Genomic DNA, 17,194 nt, shown 5'->3' with positions numbered 1-17,194 from the left:
GGAGTGGTGTGTTGCTTTTTTTCTTTGGGCTGATAGCTTTGAAGATATGTTCTGATGGTGGTGAGAGCTTAGCAGGACTGTCTCCGTGGCGCTATTGGCTAGCGCGATCGGCTGGTAACCGAAAGGTTGGAGGTTCGAGCCCTCCCAGGAGTGGTGTGTTGCTTTTTTTTTCTTTGGGCTGATAGCTTTGAAGATATGTTCTTATGGTGGTGATTGTGGAGCAGGACTGTCTCCAGGGCGCAATTGGCTAGCGCGATCGGCTGTTAAGCGAAAGGTTGGAGGTTCGAGCCCACGCGGTGGTGGTGCGGCGCTTTTTTTTCTTTGGGCTGATAGCTTTGAAGATATGATCTGATGGTGGTGAGAGTGAAGCAGGACTGTCTCTGTGGCACAATTGGCTAGCGTCATCGGCTGTTAACCGAAAGGTTGGAGGTTCGAGCCCTCCCGGGAGTGGTGTGTTGCTTTTTTTTTCTTTGGGCTGATAGCTTTGAAGATATGTTCTGATGGTGGTGAGAGCGGAGCAGGACTGTCTCCGTGGCGCTATTGGCTAGCGCGATCGGCTGGTAACCGAAAGGTTGGAGGTTCGAGCCCACGCGGTGGTGGTGCGGTGCTTTTTTTCTTTGGGCTGATAGCTTTGAAGATATGTTGTGGTGGTGGTGAGAGTGGAGCACGACTGTCTCCGTGGCGCAATTGGCTAGCGCGATGGGCTGTTAACGGAAAAGTTGCAGGTTCGAGCCTTCTCGGGAGTGGTGTGTTGCTTTTTTCTTTGCGCTTATAGCTTTTGTTCTGATGGTGGTGAGAGTGGAGCAGGACTGTCTCCATGGCGCAATTGGCTAGCGCGATCGGCTGTTAACCGAAAGGTTCGAGGTTCAAGCCCTCCCGGGAGTGGTGTGTTGCTTTTTTCTTTGCGCTGATAAGTTTGAAGATATGTTCTGTTGGTGGTGAGAGTGGAGCACGACTCTCTCTGTTGCGCAATTGGCTAGCGCGATCGGGTGTTAACCAAAAGGTTGGAGGTTCGAGCCCACCCGGTGGTGGTGCGGTGCTTTTTTCCTTTGGGCTGATAGCTCTGAAGAATTGTTCTGACGGTGGTGAGAGTGGAGCAGGACTGTCTCCGTGGCGCTATTGGCTAGCGCAATCGGCTGTTAATCGAAAAGTTGAAGGTTCGACCTCTCCCGGGAGTGGTGTGTTGCTTTTTCCTTTGTGCTGATAGCTTTGAAGATATGTTCTGATGGTGGTGGTGTGAAGCACGACTGTCTCCATGGCGCAATTGGCTGGCGCGATCGGCTGTTAACCGAAAGGTTGGAGGTTCGAGCCCTCCCGGTAGTGGTGTGTTGCTTTTTTTTCTTTGCGCTGATAGCTTTGAAGATATGTTCTGATGGTGGTGAGAGTGGAGCACGACTGTCTCCATGGCGTAATTGGCTAGCGCGATGGGCTATTAACCGAAAGGTTGGAGGTTCGAGCCCACCCGGTGGTGGTGCGGCGCTTTTTTTCTTTGGGCTGATAGCTCTGAAGAAATGTTCTGACGGTGGTGAGAGTGGAGCATGACTGTCTCCGTGGCACAATTGGCTAGCGCGATGGGCTCTTAACCGAAAGGTTGGAGGTTCGAGCCCACCCGATGGTGGTGCGGCGATTTTTTTCCTTTGGGCTGATAGCTCTGAAGAAATGTTCTGGCGGTGGTGAGAGTGGAGCATGAATGTCTCCGTGGCGCAATTGGCTAGCGCGATCGGCTGTTAACCGAAAGGTTGGACGTTCGAGCCCTCCCGGGAGTGGTGTGTTGCTTTTTTCTTTGCGCTGATAGCTTTGAAGTTATGTTCTGATGGTGGTGAGAGTGGAGCACGACTGTCTCCGTAGCGTAATTGGCTAGCGCGATAGGCTATTAACCGAAAGGTTGGAGGCTAGAGCCCACCCGGTAGTGGTGCGGCGCTTTTTTTCCTTTGGGCTGATAGCTCTGAAGAAATGTTCTGACGGTGGTGAGAGTGGAGAAAGACTGTCTCCGTCGCGCAATTGGCTAGCGCGATCGGCTGTTAACTTAAAGGTTGGAGGTTCGAGCCCTCCCGGGAGTGGTGTGTTGCTTTTTTTTCTTTGGTCTGATAGCTTTGAAGATATGTTCTGATGGTGGTGAGAGTGGAGCAGGACTGTCTCCGTGGCGCCATTGGCTAGCGCGATCGGCTGTTAACCGAAAGGTTGGAGGTTCGAGCCCTCCCAGGAGTGGTGTGTTGCTTTTTTTTCTTTGGGCTGATAGCTTTGAAGATATGTTCTTATGGTGGTGATTGTGGAGCAGGACTGTCTCCATGGCGCAATTGGCTAGCGCGATCGGCTGTTAAGCGAAAGGTTGGAGGTTCGAGCCCACGCGTGGTGGTGCGGCGCTTTTTTTTCTTTGGGCTGATAGCTTTGAAGATATGTTCTGATGGTGGTGAGAGTGGAGCAGGACTGTCTCCGTGGCGGAAGTGGCTAGCGCGATCGGCTGTTAACCGAAAGGTTGGAGGTTCGAGCCCACCCGGGAGTGGCGTGTTGCTTTTTTCTTTGCGCTGATAGCTTTGAAGATATGTTCTCATGGTGGTGGGAGTGGAGCACGACTGTCTCCGTGGCGCAATTGGCTAGCGTCATCGGCTGTTAACCGAAAGGTTGGAGGTTCGAGCCTTCCCGGGAGTGGTGTGTTGCTTTTTTTTCTGTGCGCTGATAGGTCTGAAGAAATGTTCTGACGGTGGTGAGAGTGGAGAATGACTGTCTCCGTGGCGATATTGGCCAGCGCGATCGGCTGTTAACCGAAAGGTTGGAGGTTCAAGCCCTCCCGGGAGTGGTGTGTTGCTTTTTTCTTTGCGCTGATAGCTTTGAAGTTATGTTCTGATGGTGGTGAGAGTGGAGCACGACTGTCTCCGTGGCGTAATTGGCTAGCGCGATGGGCTATTAACCGAAAGGTTGGAGGCTCGAGCCCACCCGGTGGTGGTGCGGTGCTTTTTTTCCTTTGGGCTGATAGTTCTGAAGAAATGTTCTGACGGTGGTGAGAGTGGAGAAAGACTGTCTCCGTGGCGCAATTGGCTAGCGCTATCGGCTGTTAACTGAAAAGTTGGAGGTTCGAGCCCTCCCGGGAGTGGTGTGTGGGTTTTTTTTCTTTGGGCTGATAGCTTTGAAGATATGTTCTGATGGTGGTGAGAGTGGAGCAGGACTATCTCCATGGCGAAATTGGCTAGTGCTATCGGCTGTTAACCGAAAGGTTCGAGCCCACGCGTTGGTGGTGCGGTGCTTTTTTTCTTTGGGCTGATAGCTTTGAAGATATGTTGTGATGGTGGTGAGAGTGGAGCACGACCGTCTCCGTGGCGCAATTGGCTAGCGCGATGGGCTGTTAACTGAAAGGTTGGATGTTCGAGCCCTCCCAGGAGTGGTGTGTTGCTTTTTTTTTCTTTGGGCTGATAGCTTGGAAGATATGTTCTGATGGTGGTGAGAGTGGAGCAGGACTGTCTCCATGGCGCAATTGGCTAGCGCGATCGGCTGTTAAGCGAAAGGTTGGAGGTTCGAGCCCACGCGTTGGTGGTGCGGTGCTTTTTTTCTTTGGGCTGATAGCTTTGAAGATATGTTGTGATGGTGGTGAGAGTGGAGCACAACTGTCTCCGTGGCGCAATTGGCTAGCGCGATGGGCTGTTAACTGAAAGGTTGGTTGTTCGAGCCCTCCCAGGAGTGGTGTGTTGCTTTTTTTTCTTTGGGCTGATAGCTTGGAAGATATGTTCTGATGGTGGTGAGAGTGGAGCAGGACTGTCTCCATGGCGCAATTGGCTAGCGCGATCGGCTGTTAAGCGAAAGGTTGGAGGTTCGAGCCCACCCGGTGGTGGTGCGGCGCTTTTCTTTCTTTGGGCTGATAGCTTTGAAGATATGTTCTGATGGTGGTGAGAGTGGAGCAGGACTGTCTCCGTGGCGGATGTGGCTAGCGCGATCGGCTGTTAACCGAAAGGTTGGAGGTTCGAGCCCACCCGGAAGTGCTGTGTTGCTTTTTTCTTTGCGCTGATAGCTTTGAACATATGTTCTGGTGGTGGTGAGAGTGGAGCGGGACTGTCTCCGCGGCGCAATTGGCTAGCGCGATGAGCTATTAACCGAAAGGTTGGAGGTTCGAGCCCTCCCGGTGGTGGTGCGGCGCTTTTTTTTCTTTGGGCTGATAGCTCTGAAGAAATGTTCTGATGGTGGTGAGAGTGCAGCAGGAATGTCTCCATGGCGCAATTGGCTAGCGCGATCGGTTGTTAACGGAGAAGTTGGAGGTTCGAGCCCTCTCGGGAGTGGTGTGTTGCTTTTTTCTTTGCGCTTATAGCTTTTGTTCTGATGGTGGTGAGAGTGGAGCACGACTGTATCCGCGGCGCAATTGGCTAGCGCGATCGGCTGTTAACCGAAAGGTTCGAGGTTCAAGCGCTCCCAGGAGTGGTGTGTTTCTTTTTTCTTTGCGCTGATAGCTTTGAAGATATGTTCTGTTGGTGGTGAGAAAGGAACACGACTATCTCCGTGGCGCCATTGGCTAGCGCGATCGGCTGTTAACCAAAAGGCTGGAGGTTCGAGCCCACCCGGAGGTGGTGCGGCGCTTTTTTCCTTTGGGCTGATAGCTCTGAAGAAATGCTCTGACGGTGGTGAGAGTGGAGCATGACTGTCTCCGTGGCGCAATTGGCTAGCGCGATTGGCTGTTAATCGAAAGGTTGGAGGTTCGAGCCCTCCCGGGAGTGCTGTGTTGCTTTTTTCTTTGCGCTGATAGCTTTGAAGTTATGTTCTGATGGTGGTGAGAGTGAAGCACGACTGTCTCCGTGGCGTAATTGGCTAGCGCGATGGGCTATTATCCGAAAGGTTGGAGGCTCGAGCCCACCCGGTGGTGGTGCGGCGCTTTTTTTCCTTTGGGCTGATAGCTCTGATGAAATGTTCTGACGGTGGTGAGAGTGGAGAAAGACTGTCTCCGTGGCGAGATCGGCTAGCGCGATTGGCTGTTAATCGAAAGGTTGGAGGTTCGAGCCCTCCCGGGAGTGCTGTGTTGCTTTTTTCTTTGCGCTGATAGCTTTGAAATTATGTTCTGATGGTGGTGAGAGTGGAGCACGACTGTCTCCGTGGCGTAATTGGCTAGCGCGATGGGCTGTTAACCGATAGATTGAAGGTTTGAGCGCACCCGATGGTGGTGCGGCGATGTTTTTCTTTGGGCTGATAGCTCTGAAGAAATGCTCTGACGGTGGTGAGAGTGGAGCACGACTGTCTCCGTGGCGTAATTGGCTAGCGCGATGGGCTATTAACCGAAAGGTTGGAGGTTCGAGCCCACCCGGTGGTAGTGCGGCGCTTTTTTTTCTTTGGGCTGATAGCTCTGAAGAAATGTTCTGACGGTGGTGAGAGTGGAGCATGACTGTCTCCGTGGCGCAATTGGCTAGCGCGATGGGCTATTACCCGAAAGGTTGGAGGCTCGAGCCCACCCGGTGGTGGTGCGGCGCTTTTTTTCCTTTGGGCTGATAGCTCTGAAGAAATGTTCTGACGGTGGTGAGAGTGGAGAAAGACTGTCTCCGTGCGAGATCGGCTAGTGCCATGGGCTGTTAACTGAAAGGTTGGAGGTTCGAGCCCACCCAGGAGTGGTGTGTTGCTTTTTTTCTTTGGGCTGATAGCTTTGAAGATACGTTCTGATGGTGGTGAGAGTGGACCAGGACTGTCTCCATGGCACAATTGGCTAGCGCGATCGGCTGTTAAGCGAAAGGTTGGAGGTTCGAGCCCACCCGGTGGTGGTGCGGCGCTTTTTTGGGCTGATAGCTTTGAAGATATGTTCTGATGGTGGAGAGAGTGGAACAGGACTGCCTCCGTGGCGCAATTGGCTAGCGCGATCGGCTGTTAACCGAAAGGTTGGAGTTTCGAGCCCTCCCGGGAGTGGTGTGTCGCTTTTTTCTTTGCGCTGATAGCTTTGAAGATATGTTCTGATGGTGGTGAGAGTGGAGCACGACTGTCTCCGGTGCGCAATTGGCTGGCGCGATCGGCTGTTGACCGAAAGGTTGAGGTTCGAGCCCACCAGGTGGTGGTGTGTCGCTTTTTTTTCTTTGGGCTGATAGCTTTGAAGATATGTTCTGATGGTGGTGAGAGTGTAGCAGGACTGTCTCCGTGGCGCAATTGGCTAGCGCGATCGGCTGTTAACCGAAAGGTTGGAGGTTCGAGCCCACCCGGTGGTGGTGCGGCGCTTCTTTTTCTTTGGGCTGATAGCTTTAAGAATATGTTCTGATGGTGGAGAAAGTGGAGCAGGACTGTCTCCGTGGCGCAATCGGCTAGCGCGATCGGCTTTTAACCGAAAGGTTGGAGGTTCGAGCCCACCCGATGGTGGTGCGGTGCTTTTCTTTCTTTGGGCTGATAGCTTTGAAGACATGTTCTGATGGTGGTGAGACCGGAGCGGGACTGTCTCCATGGCGGAATTGGCTAGCGCGATCGGCTGTTAACCGAAAGGTTGGAGGTTCGAGCTCTCCCGGGAGTGGTGTGTTGCTTTTTCTTTGCGCTGATAGGTTTGAACTTATGTTCTGATGGTGGCGAGAGTGAAGCGGGACTGTCTCCGTGGCGCAATTGGCTGGCGCGATCGGCTGTTATCCGAAAGTTTGGAGCTTCGAGCCCTCTCGGGAGTGGTGTGTTGCTTTTTTCTTTGCGCTGATAGCTTTTGTTCTGATGGTGGTTAGAGTAGAGCACGACTGTCTCCGTGGCGCAATTGGCTAGCGCGATCGGCTGTTAACCGAAAGGTTCGAGGTTCAAGCCCTCCCGGGAGTGGTGTGTTGCTTTTTTCTTTGCGCTGATAGCTTAAAAATATGTTCTGTTGGTGGTAAGAGTGGAGCACGACTCTCTCCGTGGCGCAATTGGCTAGCGCGATCGGCTGTTAACCAAAAGGTTGGAGATTCGAGCCCACCCGGTGGTGGCGCAGCGCTTTTTTTTCTTTGGGCTGATAGCTCTGCAGAAATGTTTTGACGGTGGTGAGAGTGGAGCTTGACTGTCTCCGTGGCGCAATTGGCTAGCGCGATGGGCTGTTATCCGAAAGGTTGGAGGTTTGAGCCCACCCGATGGTGGTGCGGCGATTTTTTTTCTTTGGGCTGATAGCTCTGAAGAAATGTTCTGACGGTGGTGAGAGTAGAGCAGGACTGTCTCCGTGGCGCAATTGGCTAGCGCGATCGGTTGTTAACGGAAAAGTTGGAGGTTCGAGCCCTCTCGGGAGTGGTGTGTTGCTTTTTTTTGCGCTTATAGCTTTTGTTCTGATGGTGGTGAGAGTGGAGCACGACTGTATCCGGGGCGCAATTGGCTAGCGCGATCGGCTGTTAACCGAAAGGTTCGAGGTTCAAGCGCTCCCGGGAGTGGTGTGTTGCTTTTTTCTTTGCGCTGATAGCTTTGAAGATATGTTGTGTTGGTGGTGAGAAAGGAACACGACTATCTCCGTGGCGCCATTGGCTAGCGCGATCGGCTGTTAACCGAAAGGTTGGAGTTTCGAGCCCACCCGGTGGTAGTGCGGCGCTTTTTTCCTTTGGGCTGATAGCTCTGAAGAATTGTTCTGAAGGTGGTGAGAGTGGAGCAGGACTGTCTCCGTGGCGCAATTGGCTAGCGCAATCGGCTGTTATCCGAAAGGTTGGAGGTTCGACCTCTCCCGGGAGTGGTGTGTCGCTTTTTTCTTTGCGCTGATAGCTTTGAAGATATGTTCTGATGGTGGTGAGAGTGGAGCACGACTGTCTCTGTGGCGCAATTGGCTGGCGCGATCGGCTGTTAACCGAAAGGTTGAGGTTCGAGCCCACCAGGTGGTGGTGTGGCGCTTTTTTTTCTTTGGGCTGATAGCTTTGAAGATATGTTCTGATGGTGGTGAGAGTGGAGCAGGACTGTCTCCGTGGCGCAATTGGCTAGCGCGATCGGCTGTTAACCGAAACGTTGAATGTTCGAGCCCACCCGGTGGTGGTGCGGCGCTTCTTTTTCTTTGGGCTGATAGCTTTGAAGATATGTTCTGATGGTGGAGAAAGTGGAGCAGGACTGTCTCCGTGGCGCAATCGGCTAGCGCGATTGGCTTTTAACCCAAAGGTTGGAGGTTCGAGCCCACCCTGTGGTGGTGCGGTGCTTTTTTTTCTTTGGGCTGATAGCTTTGAAGACATGTTCTGATGGTGGTGAGAGCGGTGCGGGACTGTCTCCGTGGCGGAATTGGCTAGCGCGATCGGCTGTTAACCGAAAGGTTGGAGGTTCGAGCTCTCCCGGGAGTGGTGTGTTGCTTTTTCTTTGCGCTGATAGGTTTGAACATATGTTCTGATGGTGGTGAGAGTGGAGCGGGACTGTCTCCGTGGCGCAATTGGCTGGCGCGATCGGCTGTTATCCGAAAGGTTGGAGGTTCGAGCCCTCTCGGGAGTGGTGTGTTGCTTTTTTCTTTGTGCTGATAGCTTTTGTTCTGATGGTGGTGAGAGTAGAGCACGACTGTCTCCGTGGCGCAATTGGCTAGCGCGATCGGCTGTTAACCGAAAGGTTCGAGGTTCAAGCCCTCCCGGGAGTGGTGTGTTGCTTTTTTCTTTGCGCTGATAGCTTTAAAGATATGTTCTGACGGTGGTGAGTGTGGAGCGGGACTGTCTCCGTGGCGCAATTGGCTAGCGCGATCGGCTGTTAACCGAAAGGTTGGAAGTTCGAGCCCACCCGGTGGTGGTGCGGCGCTTTTTTTTCTTTCGGCTGATAGCTTTGAAGATATGTTCTGATGGTGGTGAGAGTGGAGCGGGACTGTCTCCGTGGCGCAATTGGCTAGCGCGATCGGTTGTTAACGGAAAAGTTGGAGGTTCGAGCCCTCTCGGGAGTGGTGTGTTGCTTTTTTCTTTGCGCTTATAGCTTTTGTTCTGATGGTGGTGAGAGTGGAGCACGACTGTATCCGCGGCGCAATTGGCTAGCGCGATCGGCTGTTAACCGAAAGGTTCGAGGTTCAAGCGCTCCCGGGAGTGGTGTGTTGCTTTTTTCTTTGCGCTGATAGCTTTGAAGATATGTTCTGTTGGTGGTGAGAAAGGAACACGACTATCTCCGTGGCGCCATTGGCTAGCGTGATCGGCTGTTAACCGAAAGGTTGGAGGTTCGAGCCCACCCGGTATCAGTGCGGCGCTTTTTTCCTTTGGGCTGTTAGCTCTGAAGAATTGTTCTGACGGTGGTGAGAGTGGAGCAGGACTGTCTCCGTGGCGCAATTGGCTAGCGCAATTGGCTGTTAACCGAAAGGTTGGAGGTTCGACCTCTCCCGGGAGTGGTGTGCTGCTTTTTTCTTTGCGCTGATAGCTTTGAAGATATGTTCTGATGGTGGTGGGAGTGGAGCACGACTGTCTCCGTGGCGTAATTGGCTAGCGCGATGGGCTATTAACCGAAAGGTTGGAGGTTCGAGCCCACCCGGTGGTGGTGCGGCGCTTTTTTTCTTTCGGTTGATAGCTCTGAAGAAATGTTCTGCCGGTGGTGAGAGTGGAGCATGACTGTCTCCGTGGCACAATAGGCTAGCGCGATGGGCTCTTAACCGAAAGGTTGGAGGTTCGAGCCCACCCGTTGGTGGTGCGGCGATTTTTTTCTTTGGGCTGATAGCTCTGAAGAAATGTTCTGGCGGTGGTGAGAGTGGAGCATGAATGTCTCCGTGGCGCAATTGGCTAGCGTGATCGGCTGTTAACCGAAAGGTTGGACGTTCGAGCCCTCCCGGGAGTGGTGTGTTGCTTTTTTCTTTGCGCTGATAGCTTTGAAGTTATGTTCTGATGGTGGTGAGAGTGGAGCACGACTGTCTCCGTAGCGTAATTGGCTAGCGCGATAGGCTATTAACCGAAAGGTTGGAGGCTAGAGCCCACGCGGTAGTGGTGAGGCGCTTTTTTTCCTTTGGGCTGATAGCTCTGAAGAAATGTTCTGACGGTGGTGAGAGTGGAGAAAGACTGTCTCCGTGGCGCAATTGGCTAGCGCCATCGGCTGTTAACTGAAAGGTTGGAGGTTCGAGCCCTCCCGGGAGTGGTGTGTTGCTTTTTTTCTTTGGGCTGATAGCTTTGAAGATATGTTCTGATGGTGGTGAGAGTGGAGCAGGACTGTGTCCGTGGCGCCATTGGCTAGCGCGATCGGCTGTTAACCGAAAGGTTGGAGGTTCGAGCCCTCCCAGGAGTGGTGTGTTGCTTTTTTTTCTTTGGGCTGATAGCTTTGAAGATATGTTCTGATGGTGGTGAGAGCGGAGCAGGACTGTCTCCGTGGCGCTATTGGCTAGCGCGATCGGCTGGTAACCGAAAGGTTGGAGGTTCGAGCCCACACGGTGGTGGTGTGGTGCTTTTTTTTTTGGGCTGATAGCTTTGAAGATATGTTGTGATGGTGGTGAGAGTGGAGCACGACTGTCTCCGTGGCGCAATTGGCTAGCGCGATGGGCTGTTAACGGAAAAGTTGGAGGTTCGAGCCCTCTCGGGAGTGGTGTGTTGCTTTTTTCTTTGCGCTTATAGATTTTGTTCTGATGGTGGTGAGAGTGGAGCAGGACTGTCTCCGTGGCGCAATTGGCTAGCGCGATTGGCTGTTAACCGAAAGGTTCGAGGTTCAAGCCCTCCCGGGAGTGGTGTGTTGCTTTTTTCTTTGCGCTGATAGGTTTGAAGATATGTTCTGTTGGTGGTGAGAGTGGAGCACGACTCTCTCCGTTGCGCAATTGGCTAGCGCGATCGGGTGTTAACCAAAAGGTTGGAGGTTCGAGCCCACCCGGTGGTGGTGCGGCGCTTTTTTTCCTTTGGGCTGATAGCTCTGAATAATTGTTCTGACGGTGGTGAGAGTGGAGCAGGACTGTCTCCGTGGCGCCATTGGCTAGCGCAATCGGCTGTTAATCGAAAAGTTGGAGGTTCGACCTCTCACGGGAGTGGTGTGTTGCTTTTTTCTTTGCGCTGATAGCTTTGAAGATATGTTCTGATGGTGGTGGTGTGGAGCACGACTGTCTCTGTTGCGTAATTGGCTAGCGCGATAGGCTATTAACCGAAAGGTTGGAGGCTAGAGCCCACCCGGTAGTGGTGCGGCGCTTTTTTTCCTTTGGGCTGATAGCTCTGAAGAAATGTTCTGACGGTGGTGAGAGTGGAGAAAGACTGTCTCCGTGGCGCAATTGGCTAGCGCGATCAGCTGTTAACTGAAAGGTTGGAGGTTCGAGCCCTCCCGGGAGTGGTGTTTTGATTTTTTTTCTTTGGGCTGATAGCTTTGAAGATATGTTCTGATGTTGGTGAGAGTGGAGCAGGACTGTCTCCGTGGCGCCATTGGCTAGCGCGATCGGCTGTTAACCGAAAGGTTGGAGGTTCGAGCCCTCCCAGGAGTGGTGTGTTGCTTTTTTTTTCTTTGGGCTGATAGCTTTGAAGATATGTTCTTATGGTGGTGATTGTGGAGCAGGACTGTCTCCATGGCGCAATTGGCTAGCGCGATCGGCTGTTAAGCGAAAGATTGGAGGTTCGAGCCCACGCGGTGGTGGTGCGGCGCTTTTTTTTTCTTTGGGCTGAAGGCTTTGAAGATATGTTCTGATGGTGGTGAGAGTGGAGCAGGACTGTCTCGCTGGCGGAAGTGGCTAGCGCGATCGGCTGTTAACCGAAATGTTGGAGGTTCCAGCCCTCCCGGGAGTGGTGTGTTGCTTTTTTTTCTTTGGGCTGATAGCTTTGAAGATATGTTCTGATGGTGGTGAGAGCTTAGCAGGACTGTCTCCGTGGCGCTATTGGCTAGCGCGATCGGCTGGTAACCGAAAGGTTGGAGGTTCGAGCCCTCCCAGGAGTGGTGTGTTGCTTTTTTTTCTTTGGGCTGATAGCTTTGAAGATATGTTCTTATGGTGGTGATTGTGGAGCAGGATTGTCTCCATGGCGCAATTGGCTAGCGCGATCGGCTGTTAAGCGAAAGGTTGGAGGTTCGAGCCCACGCGGTGGTGGTGCGGCGCTTTTTTTTCTTTGGGCTGATAGCTTTGAAGATATGATCTGATGGTGGTGAGAGTGAAGCAGGACTGTCTCTGTGGCGCAATTGGCTAGCGTCATCGGCTGTTAACCGAAAGGTAGGAGGTTCGAGCCCTCCCGGGAGTGGTGTGTTGCTTTTTTTTCTTTGGTCTGATAGCTTTGAAGATATGTTCTGATGGTGGTGAGAGTGGAGCAGGACTGTCTCCGTGGCGCCATTAGCTAGCGCGATCGGCTGTTAACCGAAAGGTTGGAGGTTCGAGCCCTCCCAGGAGTGGTGTGTTGCTTTTTTTTCTTTGGGCTGATAGCTTTGAAGATATGTTCTCATGGTGGTGATTGTGGAGCAGGACTGTCTCCATGGCGCAATTGGCTAGCGCGATCGGCTGTTAAGCGAAAGGTTGGAGGTTCGAGCCCACGCGGTGGTGGTGCGGCGCTTTTTTTTCTTTGGGCTGATAGCTCTGAAGATATGTTCTGATGGTGGTGAGGGTGGAGCAGGACTGTCTCCGTGGCGGAAGTGGCTAGCGCGATCGGCTGTTAACCGAAAGGTTGGAGGTTCGAGCCCACCCGGGAGTGGCGTGTTGCTTTTTTCTTTGCGCTGATAGCTTTGAAGATATGTTCTGATGGTGGTGGGAGTGGAGCACGACTGTCTCCGTGGCGCAATTGGCTAGCGTCATCGGCTGTTAACCGAAAGGTTGGAGGTTCGAACCCTCCCGGGAGTGGTGTGTTGCTTTTTTTTCTTTGCGCTGATAGCTTTGAAGATATGTTCTGATGGTGGTGAGAGTGGAGCACGACTGTCTCCGTGGCGTAATTGGCTAGCGCGATGGGCTATTAACCGAAAGGTTGGAGGTTCGAGCCCACCCGGTGGTGGTGCGGCGCTTTTTTTTGGGCTGATAGCTCTGAAGAAATGTTCTGACGGTGGTGAGAGTGGAGCATGACTGTCTCCGTGGCGCAATTGGCTAGCGCGATGGGCTCTTAGCTGAAAGGTTGGAGGTTCGAGCCCACCCGATGGTGGTGCAGCGATTTTTTTTCTTTGGGCTGATAGGTCTGAAGAAATGTTCTGACGGTGGTGAGAGTGGAGAATGACTGTCTCCGTGGCGATATTAGCCAGCGCTATCGGCTGTTAACCGAAAGGTTGGAGGTTCAAGCGCTCCCGGGAGTGGTGTGTTGCTTTTTTCTTTGCGCTGATAGCTTTGAAGTTATGTTCTGATGGTGGTGAGAGTGGAGCACGACTGTCTCCGTGGCGTAATTGGCTAGCGCGATGGGCTATTAACCGAAAGGTTGGAGGCTCGAGCCCACCCGGTGGTGGTGCGGCACTTTTTTTCCTTTGGGCTGATAGTTCTGAAGAAATGTTCTGACGGTGGTGAGAGTGGAGAAAGACTGTCTCCGCGGCGCAATTGGCTAGCGCGATGAGCTATTAACCGAAAAGTTGGAGGTTCGAGCCCTCCCGGTGGTGGTGCGGCGCTTTTTTTTCTTTGGGCTGATAGCTCTGAAGAAATGTTCTGACGGTGGTGAGAGTGGAGAAAGACTGTCTCCGTGGCGAGATCGGCTAGCGCGATTGGCTGTTAATCGAAAGGTTGGAGGTTCGAGCCCTCCCGGGAGTGCTGTGTTGCTTTTTTCTTTGCGCTGATAGCTTTGAAGTTATGTTCTGATGGTGGTGAGAGTGGAGCACGACTGTCTCCGTGGCGTAATTGGCTAGCGCGATGGGCTATTAACCGAAAGGTTGGAGGTTCGAGCCCACCCGGTGGTAGTGCGGCGCTTTTTTTTCTTTGGGCTGATAGCTCTGAAGAAATGTTCTGACGGTGGTGAGAGTGGAGCATGACTGTCTCCGTGGCGCAATTGGCTAGCGCGATGGGCTGTTAACCGAAAGGTTGAAGGTTTGAGCGCACCCGATGGTGGTGCGGCGATTTTTTTTTTTTGGGCTGATAGCTCTGAAGAAATGCTCTGACGGTGGTGAGAGTGGAGCATGACTGTCTCCGTGGCGCAATTGGCTAGCGCGATTGGCTGTTAATCGAAAGGTTTGAGGTTCGAGCCCTCCCGGGAGTGCTGTGTTGCTTTTTTTTGCGCTGATAGCTTTGAAGTTATGTTCTGATGGTGGTGAGAGTGGAGCACGACTGTCTCCGTGGCGTAATTGGCTACCGCGATGGGCTATTACCCGAAAGGTTGGAGGCTCGAGCCCACCCGGTGGTGGTGCGGCGCTTTTTTTCCTTTGGGCTGATAGCTCTGAAGAAATGTTCTGACGGTGGTGAGAGTGGAGAAAGACTGTCTCCGTGGCGAGATCGGCTAGCGCGATCGGCTGTTACTGAAAGGTTGGAGGTTCGAGCCCTCCCGGGAGTGGTGTGTTGCTTTTTTTTTCTTTGGACTGATAGCTTTGAAGATATGTTCTGATGGTGGTGAGAGAAGAGCAGGACTGTCTCCGTGGCGCAATTGGCTAGCGCGATCAGCTGTTAACCGAAATGTTGGAGGTTCAAGCCCATGGGGTGGTGGTGCGGTACTCTTTTTCTTTGGGCTGATAGCTTTGAAGATATGTTGTGATGGTGGTGAGAGTGGAGCACGACTGTCTCCGTGGCGCAATTGGCTAGTGCCATGGGCTGTTAACTGAAAGGTTGGAGGTTCGAGCCCACCCAGGAGTGGTGTGTTGCTTTTTTTCTTTGGGCTGATAGCTTTGAAGATATGTTCTGATGGTGGTGAGAGTGGACCAGGACTGTCTCCATGGCACAATTGGCTAGCGCGATCGGCTGTTAAGCGAAAGGTTGGAGGTTCGAGCCCACCCGGTGGTGGTGCGGCGCTTTTTTTTGGGCTGATAGCTTTGAAGATATGTTCTGATGGTGGAGAGAGTGGAACAGGACTGCCTCCGTGGCGCAACATTCTGCTTCCGGCAGTCGTGCTGAACGGATCGCAGGATCATGAGCTCCAGCGGAGCGGCGACAGCGGCCAATCTTAGCCGCGGAAACAGGAACGGAGATAGCGAATACCAGTTTATTTTGCCGCAAATGCCAAAAGGACGACTTGTTATCAACACCGTGTTTTTACACGGTGATGTACGAGCGAGGCCATACAAGGTCGAAGATTTCAGGGACGCATTGACGCCAACAGGCCTGCTGCCGGATGTGGTAAGCCTCGGTGCATACCAGGTTAACCACTTGTGGGCGGTGACATTCAATGATGCCGCTCCCACAAAACGCCTGCTCGCCTTGAAGGAGCTGCAGGTGAAGGGGCGGCGCTGCGTCGTCGTCGACCCACAGGACCAGCAGGTGCGGCTACGAATTCACTGGCTGCTTCACGGGGTGAGCGACGAAGAAGTACGGACGGCGCTGTCGGCTTTCGGCAAGGTCGTGGAGGTGAGCCGTGAGCGGTGGCGTGTCCCGGGCATGGCCGACAAGTGTTCGACCACGAGAACAGCTCTCCTGAAGCTGAAAAGCGGCGTCAGGGTCGAAGACCTTCCGCACCAGATCAGGATCGATGGAGAGCTGGCCTTGCTGGTTGTGCCTGGTCGGCCGATGCAATGCTTGCGCTGCCAAGGCAAAGGGCACGTCCGCCGAGAGTGCAAGGTTCCCCGTTGCTCGCGGTGCAAACGCTTCGGACACGTCGAGGCGGATTGCGTTCGAACGTACGCCAGTGCAATGGGGCCAGCGAAGAACGAGGCGATGGCTGATCACGTCATGGACGCGGCCGAGGCAGAGGACGCCGCCAAAGGGGTCGGAAGCCCAGTGGTCCCTGTGACTACTGGAGGGGCGGCGCAGGCAGACACACCCAAGTTTCCGGAGACTCGCCAGCTTTCGACTACACCGGCCAGCGCCCCGTCAGCGGCCGAGCCTGAGCGGGTCGAGACGGACGTGGTTCCAGTGGGGACAGCTGATACAACGGAGGGTCAGGGAGAGACGGCGGTGGACAGCGACGACGAGATGTGCGTGACCAGCGCCACGCTAAAGCGTCCACTCGACGACTCGGTAGAGCAGGACGGGGCGTCGTCCACCAGCAGCCAGGAGCCGCCTGCGAAGGCGCCGCAAGGGAGGCGACGTAGTCTCAAACCTAAGCCGAAAGTCCCTACCGACCGGAGACTGGAGGACAAGGCAAAAGAAAACAGCGCTGGGAAGCAGGATGGTCCTGGAGGCGGCTAGCCGAGGGCTGGTCGTGAAGGGTAAGCGCCATGCTCCGGGCCTACTCCTTTAGCGAACAAGTCACTATGGAATTAACTCCGCCATTCAGTATAGCTACGCTTAACGTCAGAGGGTTGGCGGCTAGGCGTAGGCAAAGTCAGCTCTATCGGTTGCTCACAGACCAAGACATAGACGTCCTAGCCGTCCAGGAAACTAAGGTAGACGGAGAGGAGGAGACCGGGAGCATGGTGCGCCGTTTCACTGACCGATATTACGCGGTCGTAAGCCACTCGATAGGAACGTCCGCGGGTTGTGTTCTTTTTGTAAAAAAATTGCAAGGCCTTCTTGTGCAAAGTGTTTTTTCATGCCAGTCGGGCAGAATTGTTTATTGTGACTTTGTTTATGGTGCCACTGAATTCAGAGTTATATGCGTATACGCACCGAATAGTGTAGAAGAGCGTGCTCAGTTTTTTTCTAACCTGTTTCAGTGGACAAAGTGTGATAAGAGGGTGGTTTTGTTAGGTGATTTTAACTGTGTTTTAAGGGCTCGCGATAGAGTCAATAGCACTGGCGTTCGTGACAAAAGCAGTGACGTGCTAGGCAAATTAATAACCGAAAATGACTTGGAAGACGTGTATGAATGTGTGGCAGCAAATCGCGAAGTGATCTACACGCGATTTCATGGCAATAGCCATGCACGTTTAGACCGCATATACCTATCCCTAGATGTATTGCCTATGTGTCACGATTTTTCGGTTGAGCCAGTGTCGTTTTCAGATCACTGTTTGGTTGTGTGTCGCATAGGCATGAAGAAACAGCGTAAGGTTTTCAACTGGGATTTATGGAAACTGAACGCATTGTTACTAAAAGATGAACCATTTTTAGAAGCAGTGCACGAGACCATTAATGAAGTGCTTATGGAAAAAACGGAAACAGTAGCAGAGAAATGGGAGTGTTTAAAGCAGAAGGTGAAAATGAAAGCGCTTGACAGATCGAGCACGCTAAAATTCGAAGCGCAAATAAAAGAAAGAAGTCTTAAGAAAACACTGCAGCAGCTGATAGCCCTAGAAAGTCGGGAGCCTGGGACTTGCAAAGACGAGATGCGCAGTGTCAAGGAAAAATTAGAACTGCATGACAGAGAGCGTTATCGAGGCGCCTGGGTTCGCGCGCGCGCAAATGATCTTGCCGCGGGTGAGACGCCCACAAAAAGGGCGCTTGGTCTCG

Source organism: Rhipicephalus microplus, unplaced genomic scaffold, assembly GCF_043290135.1.
Source record: "Rhipicephalus microplus isolate Deutch F79 unplaced genomic scaffold, USDA_Rmic scaffold_58, whole genome shotgun sequence".
Taxonomy (NCBI): Eukaryota; Metazoa; Arthropoda; class Arachnida; order Ixodida; family Ixodidae; genus Rhipicephalus; species Rhipicephalus microplus.
The sequence above is the reverse complement of the archived record's forward strand: the minus strand, read 5'-3'. Positions refer to the sequence as shown.